Source organism: Nyctereutes procyonoides, unplaced genomic scaffold (assembly GCF_905146905.1).
Source record: "Nyctereutes procyonoides isolate TBG_1078 unplaced genomic scaffold, NYPRO_anot_genome, whole genome shotgun sequence".
NCBI lineage: Eukaryota > Metazoa > Chordata > Mammalia > Carnivora > Canidae > Nyctereutes > Nyctereutes procyonoides.
This window is the reverse complement of record NW_026575159.1, coordinates 17,115,614-17,126,039: the sequence shown is the minus strand read 5'-3', so window position 1 is coordinate 17,126,039 and position 10,426 is coordinate 17,115,614.

Sequence of the window (10,426 nt, the reverse complement as noted above, 5' to 3'; positions counted from 1 at the left end):
CTTTCCAGCAGAAGGAACAGAAAGTGCAAAGGCCCCAACCTCAGTCTCCCTGTAGCTCCACTTCAGCTCCTCTGCTCACCTGCTGGTTGTCACCACCTCCCCTGCCTCTGCACTTGGGATTTGTGCCATCAGAAGTACATCTTCCCACCCAAATCTATTACTTCTTCATGAAGCCCCTCCTCTAAGAAGGTTCCCATGCCCATCCCCTCCCCGTTCTGGCCACTCTTCACCTCACGTCAAATGCTTGCGAATGCCCTTGGTAAACCGCAGTAGGTATAAAAGCACAAGACATGATTGTTGCTACTCATACCTCCTTAGCATCAGGCCTGAATCTGCACTGAATCATCACGCCCTTGATTTTATTGTCTTATTGTTTCACCTGGGTACATCTGGTCTCCTCCTATGGGATCGCTGGTTCTTTGGAGCATAGATCGGTTTCCTGCAACTGTTCCTAGTTGCTCCTAGAACAGAGCTAGGCATTCATTCACAGCCCCTGATTAGAGCTGTTTATACAAGGAGCTGACTAGGTTGTCAATTAAGAGTTTGTGTGAATGAAAGAATTAATCAGTAAGCCTTGCCTCAAAACCACACAGCCTTCATTCGATTTTGTGCTAGTATTATCTCCAATTTATAGATGAGGAAACCAAGGCCCAGTGAGATCAGGCTGCTTGCCCCAGGTCATACAGCTGGTAAGTGGCAGGGCTGGGACTTAAACCCAGGCCTATCTGGTATTAGATGCTATACCACACACTGCATAACATGTCATGAAGCGTGAATGTCAGTAGTCCCATTCTCAATTTTTGTGGGTTTTTTTTAAAGATTTTATTTATTTATTCATGAGAGACACACACAAAGAGGCAGAGACATAGGCAGAGGGAGAAGGGGGCTCCCTGCAGGGAGCCCAAGCAGGACTTGTTCCCAGGACCCCAGGATCACACCCTGAGCCAAAGGCAGACATTCAACCACTGAGCACTCGGGTATCCCCCATTCTCAATTTTTGAATAAAGAAACTAAAACTCACAAAAGAATTAACAGATATGGCCTGGTTCATAGACTGAGCTGGTGCCAGAGCCAGGGCAGGTATTCATGGCCTTGGATGCCAAGGCCTCTGGGCTCTCTGCTTTGCCATGTCCCTTGCAAAAGGTCAAAATTCTGGTCAGGATTCAGCCAAAGTATCAGATCATCACTGTGCCCTCTACTGAATTTAGTGCTGCAAGGGAGCTCCTGACAATAGGTGAAAGTGTCTAATGAAATGACAAATGGGCGCAGGCTGGAGCGTATTCATTCACTTTAAATAATATTTCTTTCTTTTCTTTCTTTCTTTCTTCTTTCTTTCTTTCTTTCTTTCTTTCTCTCTCTCTCTCTCTCTCTCCCTTCTCTTTTCCTTTCTTTTCTTCTCTTTTCTTTCTCTTTCAACTGTTTGAATGGCAGAGATAGGGGAAGAGCAGGAGAACGAAGTTAACCCTTATCAAGCACCGTAAGCAGGTCACATAACCTTATCTGTAGTATAAAATAAAAGGTTGGCAGCTCAAGCAAGTGAAAAGTACAGGATACATACTTAAATCTGAATTTCAGATAACAAGAAAATATTTTAGTGTAAGTATGTCTTGTGACTATTTGGGACATACTTACACTGAAAACCCTGGCTTAATGAAACCTGCCTCACAGGCTTATCCTGAGGATTAACAACACACCAAATGAAAAGTGCTCATAGGTACCTAGCTAGCAAATTGGCAGCCCTTGGTCCAAGTGGCAATCCTAGGTCTGCTCAAAGACTGTCTTTCTCCCTTTATCTTACAGTTGAAAATAAATAAATAAATCTGTACCTTTACACAGATTAGAAAAATGGCCATTGTGGAATACTGACTCACAGTTTCCTAAGGAGAAACCATGCCCCACTCTCAGCATGTGAGGCTCTTTGCTCAGGCTGGAATCTGGTGGCTAAACCAGTGAAGCCCCAGTGCACCTGCGTGGCTCAGTAGTTGAGCGTCTGCATTTGGCTCAGGTCATGATCCCAGGGTCCTGGGATCGAGTCCCACATCAGTCTCCCTGCATGGAGCCTCCTTCTCCCTCTGCCTATGTCTCTGCCTCTCTCTCTGTGTGTCTCTCATGAATAAATAAATAAAATCTTTAAAGACAACAACAACAATGAAGCCCAGAAAAGTTCTTCGTGAGACATAATAATAGAAAACAGGATAGTGGTTTTGCAAACAACAATAAATCCACTGAGCAAGAGGGGAACACTAGATGAGGAGATAGTGCGGGTGAAGGCGGAGGGGAGGGAGATAGGACCTTGGGAGACCACATGAAGAAAGTTTGCGGGAAAATGTCAAGTAGGAAAGGTCTATTCCTCCTAAATCAGAACATCTGAGCACCTTGCCTGATGCACTGACAGGAAGGAAATTTGTTTCAAAGGTTCTCAGACAACCTCAGGCACAGTGGGGAAGTGAACAAGTTCCCTCTGCCTCTTCAGTGGTTAACATCAAGTCTGTCAAGCAAACCCCCAATGTCTCAGAAACACTGTTCCAAGAAAAGCACCACCATAATACACCACTGCCATCCCAGGTTGGCATTGCTCTGTTTACACATCCAAGGTGCCCCCTTCTCAGACCTCAACCAGTTTATCTGACAAATTATTCACAGGGCAGGAACATTTTTTCTACAGATAATACACATTTTGATAATACCTTCTGGAATGACCTTCTTCTCTCCTCTCCAGCATCTTACTCCTTATTGCTATCTAACTGGTTATCTGAGTGAGAGAGGGGGTGCTTCTCAAGTAGAAGAGAGGGCTAGTGTATGTCCTGGTAAAAATGAGGTCTCGGTGCATCTCTCCAAATGCCTTCCAGGAGCAAGGAATACAGTAGGTATGCAACAGGTGTTCAATAATTTTGTATTGGGATGAAAGAATCCATTCACCTGCCCTGGTGGCTCTCCTGATTTCAGAAAAGGTCATCCCCAGTGCTGTTCTTACGCAAGCATTTCTGGGGGAATATTCTGAGCAATTGCAAATCTCAGTCACATCATTAGTTACCACCCCCCACAGCCATTGTATAATGATCTACTTTGGGAGTCATAAGGAGAGAAAGTTCTCCTTCAGGCACTTGTGTGGAAGAAAATTCTAGAGATGACAATAGGAACAATGTGCACATCTCCCAGGTAGAATGGCAGGTTTCTGATTGCTATTATTACTACCAATATTGTGCAATGCTTTTGGGCAACTGACAAAGCACTAGGTGTTAGGAAGAGTTTAAATAGCAGGCTTCCCAACTTCCAACTCATGTCTAAGACTCCATAGCCTGTGTTGGCCTGCCCATTGGAATGGAAAACACAAGGTACTCTCTACTTCCTTACTCAAAGCCTTGGGGACATGGCAAGCTCTCCTGGGAATGGAGGTTGCCAAATCAATCATGTTTGTCTTTGCCCACTCTTTTTTCTACCTTTTGATTATTCAGGTGTAGAAGAAAGTAAAGAGGTGACAGGGAAGCCTCTACCTCAGGGGCTCCTGAATCTCTGGTAGGTTCTCAAGAACAATGTGTGAAGCTAATACAAAATATTGTCTCTCAAAAAAAAATATTGTCTCTCTTACAGCCTCTTGTGCTCATCAAAAGTGATTTATAAGGAGTGGTGAATATATACCACATCTCAAAAAACAAAGACTGCTTACAACCCAATATTGGAATAAATCTGATATCAGAAGCAGGTACAGTTGGCTTGAGAGAAATAATGATTTACTTATTCATGCTTTACATTGTAGATAAGAAAAGATCCAATTCTCTGGAAGTCAGTTAAGAGAGTTCATTTTTTCCGCACTCCTGCTCCATGACTGGGAGACACAGAGAATGGATCAATCTTAAAACTCTACTGTCTGGGTGATATTTTATTGTGACAGCCACAGTATAGTTTTATACACCACAAAATCTTTCCATATCCTTATAGAGATGGCAGTTCTCAAGCAAGCAACAGGGTAAGAGGTAGAAAATGGTGGGGAGTGTCCCTGCTAGGAGCCCCTTTGGATCCTGAAGGTGAAATGGAGTCAGAATAAATAAAGTTTTGAAAGCTGTGGGGATAACAGGAAGAGCCTACTGGAGACATTTGTTGTACAGTTGGGGGTTACAGTTTCTCATGTATTAGAGATAGAAAAGCATACCTCAATCCAGCAGTGCCAAACTACATGGATGCCACTAAACCCCTGGGAATTAAATGAGGGAATGGGAAGAACAATCAGCCATCCCCCTGTTAGCGTAGGAAGGATATTCAAGTAGCATCCACAGTGATAGGTAGTTGTTTCAAGGGCAAGCTACATAGTCTGTTGGCAAGCTGCTGAGTCTGGATAAGTCTTCTCATTCAAAGATGAATAAGTAGGTGAAACTACTTACTTCTGAATGTCCAGTAATTTCAAACTATTTGTACTTTTTCACAGTACATGAAAGTGGTATTTAACACTTTTTGAAGTAAAACTTTTTTTTTAAAGATTTTATTTAATTATTCATGATAGTCACACAGAGAGAGACAGAGTCACAGGCAGAGAGAGAAGCAGGCTCCATACACTGGTAGCCTGATGTGGGATTCGATCCCGGGTCTCCAGGATCGCGCCCTGGGCCAAAGGCAGGCGCCAAACCGCTGCGCCACCCAGGGATCCCTGAAGTAAAACTTAATCTTTGGGGATATACAGTATAAATAGGACTTACAGGTAATAGTTGCTTTCATTTCCAGGTCTGCTTAATGTATGATTAAGTAAAACAAAGCACAATAGCCATCCTTTCCATTCTATTACAACACTGATCATGTGCCTTGATAAAATGACTGAGTAGATAAGATGTGGATTTACCTATAAAACATGACAATTGGTTTGTATACTTTGTCCTTTTCTCAATCCATGACATTTTTCATCAATTTTTCTTCAGGGGGAATTCTTCAGTTTTCCTTTCTAGTCATCTATGTCTATGTTAGTAATGTTAATTTCTTTTATTGCAGAAGACTTGATCTTTATTGCTCAGTGTCCTTATTCTTCTTTAATTACCATATACTGTATTAGTTTCAGATGTAGAATTTGGTGATTCATCAGTTGCATACAATACCCAGTGCTCATTGCATCAAGTGTTCTCCTTAATGCCCATCATCCAGTGACCCCATCCTCCCACCCACCTCCTCTCCAGTGCCCCTCCCTTTGTTTCCTATACTTAAGAGTCTCTCTCTCTCTCTTTTTAAAAAGATTTTACTTATTTATTCATGAGAGAGAGAGAGAGAGAGAGGCAGAGACACAGGCAGAGGGAGGAGCAGGCTCCACACAGGCAGTCTGATGCGGGACTCGATCCCGGGTCTCCAGGATCACGCCCTGGGCTGAAGGCGGCGCTAAACCACTGAGCCACGGGGGTTGCCCAACTTAAGAGTCTCTTATGGTTTGTTTCTCTATCTGTTTTCATCTTATTGTATTTTTCTTCCCTTCCCTTATGTTCATCTGTTTTCTTAAAGTCCTCATATGAGTGAAATCATATGGTATTTGTCTTTCTCTGGCTACTTATTTCACTTTGAACAATACTCTCTAGCTCCATCCACATCATTGCAAATGGGAAGATTTCATTCTATTTGATGGCAGGGTAATAGTTCATTGTATATATATACCACATGTTCTTTATACACTCATCTGTCAATGGACATCTGGGCTCTTTCCATATTTTGGCAATTGTGTGTGGTTTTTATTGCAATATAAGATAAAAGAATTATGTATTTTTAACTAAAAAGATGAATAAAGAAGAGATAAGCTATGCAAAAAATATTGAATAACAAGGAAAAAACATCATTCTGAAGACTCAAGAGTATGTCCAGAAGAAATTATTTCAAAAACCTTAACATCAATAGAAATAAAAATGAAATTCCTTCTGTAAAATAGGCAGAAATCTATAGAGATCAAACTGAGCCACATAGAAAGCTAGATGAACTACAGGAGTATTTCAGAGCAATAAAAATGCAATAACATATTTCAACTCTGCATTAGAAGGAATAAAGAGAAAAACTAACCCTATGAAAAATATACCAGTAGAGCAAAGGGTATATTTGGGATGGTGTTCTAGAATATAGGGGAAAAGAACAAGCAAGTAAATATTCAAAGAGTAATACAAATTTAGAGGAGGAAGCCAAGTTAAAAATATATATATATAGGGCAGCCCAGGTGGCCCAGGGAAACACAGGATCGAGTCCTGTGTTGGGCTCCCTGCATGGAGCCTGTTTCTCCCTCTGCCTCTGTTCTGCCTCTCTCTCTCTCTCTCTCTCTCTCTCTCTCTCTCTCTCTGTGTGTGTGTGTGTGTCTCATGAATGGATAAATAAAATCTTTATATATATATGTGTGTGTGTGTGTGTGTGAGTTGTACATGAAGAAACAAAATTGCAATTAAAGTAATAAAGATATAATTGAAGAAAATTTTGCTGGGCTGAGTGAAGACCAAAGTATATAAGCCATTGGCCATAGTTTCATAGGCAAGTCAACAGCTATGTTAAATGTTTTAAAAAGAACATACACCCTGGACACATTCTGGTATTTTTTAAAATAGAAGGATAAAGAAAAAAAGAAGTTTAAGAAACAAAAAAAAAAGGATATAAATTGGTCAATTGTGAGGTTTCTTCTCTGTAGTTCTATAGTCTTCCCAGAATAAAATGGGTGATTTTCAGAAAATTCCAAAGAAAAAAATGTTTGATCCTAAGCCATGATATACCTAGCCAAGTTGTTTGCAAATGATAGGAAATTAAAAGAAAATCTTTGATAAGGAAGGATTTGGAAAAATGCACCTCTCTCATATTGTCTCTAAAAAAATATTGCAAGTCAATGAACTCTGTTGGTCAAAAAATGAGTTAGAGTTAAGCATTTAAAAATGGAGAAAATATGGCATAAAAAAACTAGCAGTGAAAATGTAAATCAGCCAAGCACAGAGCTTAGTCTATAAATTGGATTCAAAAGCAAACAACAAAGCCATTTGTAAAAGATAAGATATAGAATATAAAATAATTTGATGATAATAATCAGGGCTTTAAATTCCAGGTCATCTTTACAAAAGCCAGGAAGAAAGAAGTAAACAGGTTTAAGATTCTTTTTTCTTACCTAGCAGGGAGTCAAAAAGTATTATTTTTATTTATGATCATTAGAAAAACATAGGTTAAAAATAATGTTTTGGGAAAAACTTAAAAGAAAGCCACTAGTAAAAAATATAAACAGTTTGAAAAAAAGGCAAAAGTAAGCAAAGAGTTTCCAGTGTCAGTCTTGTCAACCAATTCCATTATACTTCTCTATTTTTCCTAATAAGCAGATGGGGAGTAAGACTTGTCTTGCCCCAAGGAGCTATAGGACAGGAAAGAGATGGAAACACATTCTGCCTGATGTGAGAGCTTTTCAAATATGTATGTTTAATTTCTCCATTTATGGGGACCCGGAATTCATGGTGGGTGGGGTGTGAAGTGGGAAGGAGGAAGATTGGGGAAGGCTTCCCTTCAGAACACTTGGAACACTTAAATGACTTATTTGTCTGCCTTCTCTATAGACTCTAAGCACCACAAAGTCAGGACTTTTCTGTCTCCCTAGTGTCTTACTGGATAGACTGATGGATGGATGGATGGATGGATGGATGGATGGATGGATGGATATATGGCAGACAGATTAATAAACCCTTAGTTAATTAGACCCTTACTTTCCTCAATTTGCATTTCCCCTAGGGATCCTAATTAATCCTACCTCTAAGGCAGTAAAGTTCACCCTCCCTCTGTAGGTCATCTGCCTTCTATACCACAGCAGCAAATTGAAACCACTGCTGAAGGGCCTGGAGGAAGTGTTGTTCCTGCCTAAATGCCTGTCTGACCATGGGGAGTGCCTGCCCTGGGGAGCTGAGAGGCCAAGGCAGTGTATTATTCTTTGTGACTCACTGTGCTAAAACGGGAGAACAAGAATGCACCCTTGATCACATTATTTCTTTTTTCCCAATTTGACTTAGAGCCTAGAAAGCTGAGCTGTGGCATAAATGATGTGTGAGGTCAGACTTTAGTTTGTGGAGAGAAGGCAAGGCAGACAGCTGAGTTATATACCAATAATCCACCAACAGTCCTAACGTTGTCTCTGTTAGCCCTTTTCCCCCCTTGCTCTCTCAGGGAGGAAGAAAGATATTTTCTGGTGGTGGGTGGGCAGAGCAGGGTGGAGGAAGAATTGGGATGCAGTCATTTGCACTACTGGCCTAGTAAAAGTAGTGTTGGACTTTTAGCTTCTCAGTGGACAGTTGTCATGGCAACCTTGGAATCAAGGAGCCTACCCTCTTTTGGCCATTGTCTGGAGTACAAAGTCCCTGTTCAGCTTTCCACAAGCTGGTTAAAAAAAACACATCCAGCCAGACAGATACAGACACCAATGGGCACTCAAATATGTAGAAAAGTTTTTAATCATATAGCAGGAGTCAAGTTCCTTCCTACAGCTCTTAATGACCCAGTTCACTGAAACCTCATTTTTCTCTTCACCTGTGGAAACAGGAAATACTCTGATGGCAGCAGAGACAGCCTCCCAGTCACCAACAAACTGTCACAAAGCCTTGTTAGTGCACGTTTCTGCATTCTTGAAACCCAGCTCCTGGGCACCATCACAAGCCATGGTTTGCTGGTGAAAGTAATGCCTGGCCCTGAAGGGTGTGAGGACAACGAGGCATAATGGAACACAATTTGTGGTTTCCTACCCTATAGTTGTCAGATCTGCTGCTGACCCAAAACAGCCAGCCTTTCCACAAGAATCCGAGCTCAGGGCAACCATACAGGAAAAGGTTTCCTGAGGCAAAGTGCCCTGTAACGTCAATGCAAAACTCTATGAGGAAACTGATGGCTTTATGAATTTATTTAACGCTGCAAAATATAAAGAACACCAGCTGGCAGCTTGACTGACATTGAGGCCAGAGCTTCTGGCTTCCGGCCAGAGATGTTCAGAAGCTCAGAGGAGGTCCCTTTGCTAAGGCCCAGCCTCTAACAGTTCCTTTTCTGGCCACTTAGGACACAAACCACAGGGCAATCTGGAAGAGGGCTCAGATGTCACCTGGCCTACATCATCACAGCCAGGTGAGAAAGTAAGTGCAGAGAGGTTAAGTGACTTGTCTAAAGACACACAGCCAGTCTCTGCCAGAACCTGGACTGGAACAAATCCAGGACTTCGGAAGGCTGAGTAGATAATGAGGAACATAGCAAACTCTTCAAGGCATAGGAAAGAGAGTAAATAAGAGACCAAATCAGACACTGAAACGGAGCACCAAGACCCATAGGAATCTCATGAGATTATTTTCAAATTAACAATATAATACTTACCGTAATTTACTGGGAACCCACACTGTGCCAGCCACTTTACTGGATGCTTCACATACATTATTTCTTGGTGACGAGGTTAGTTATCCCTATTTAACAGATGGACAAAGTAAGGCTGGAAAAATATAAATTACTTGCCCAAGACTACATGGATACTGAGAAGAAATGTCGATTCTCTTGAGTCTTTCTGCCCTTGAAGCCTGAGTCTTGACTTGTTACGCCACTGACTTTCATTGAAAGGAGGAGCAAGGAGCTGAATGTCCTCATTTATTTTGGGCTCCCATATGTTCAGACCTTAAACTAAGACATCTCCCAGAGAAAGTCAGGACACAAAGTTAAGACAAAAAACTATAGAACTCTTACAGACAAAGAGATTCATGAATTGAAAGTAGGTTGGTTGGGATTACATGTGGGTGGTAGATAATCTTTTGCGGGTTGGGCTTGGGTTATTTGTGTGTGTTTGCTTTGAGGTAAACACCAAGACTTGATTTGTCTTTTCCTGACATTTACTGTAGAGCCAGAACCTCCTAGCAAGCCAGGCCAAAAGAATGGGCCTGTTTTTTCTAAACCTTAGAAGCCAGAGGATTTATTAAAGTTGGTCAGACATTGATACTGCACACCAGGGTTCCTTTGAACACTTGACAGGGCTGGATTCCAGAAGGTCTAATTAGTTAGAGAGAACGTGGGGGAAGCTCCAAGATGCCTGCCAGTGGATGGCGCCATATTAGTTCACTCCCAGAAATCCCTACCTATTGTCCTCATGGCCAACCCTTGGTTTGCTCCCTAGCTGGAAGAGAAATCACACAGGCATTTCAGAGCAATAAGGAAATTATTTTTCCCTTGTGTTGACTCTGAGGCCAAGGAGTAAAGCACTAGCATTAGGGTTGGAAAGACCTCAGATCAGTTCCCAACCTTGAATTTAATAACTCCTGTTCGATGGTATAAAGCAGTTATTTTACTTTCTCTTTATCATGTTATTGGACTCGATTGAAAGGAGGAACCTCCAGACCACTCCAGGGCACCATCTGCAGTGCAGTGTAATGGACATGCACCAAGCTACGTACACGGCCAACCTGCTAAAGCTATAGGGGGGAGGGGATTAGGTCAG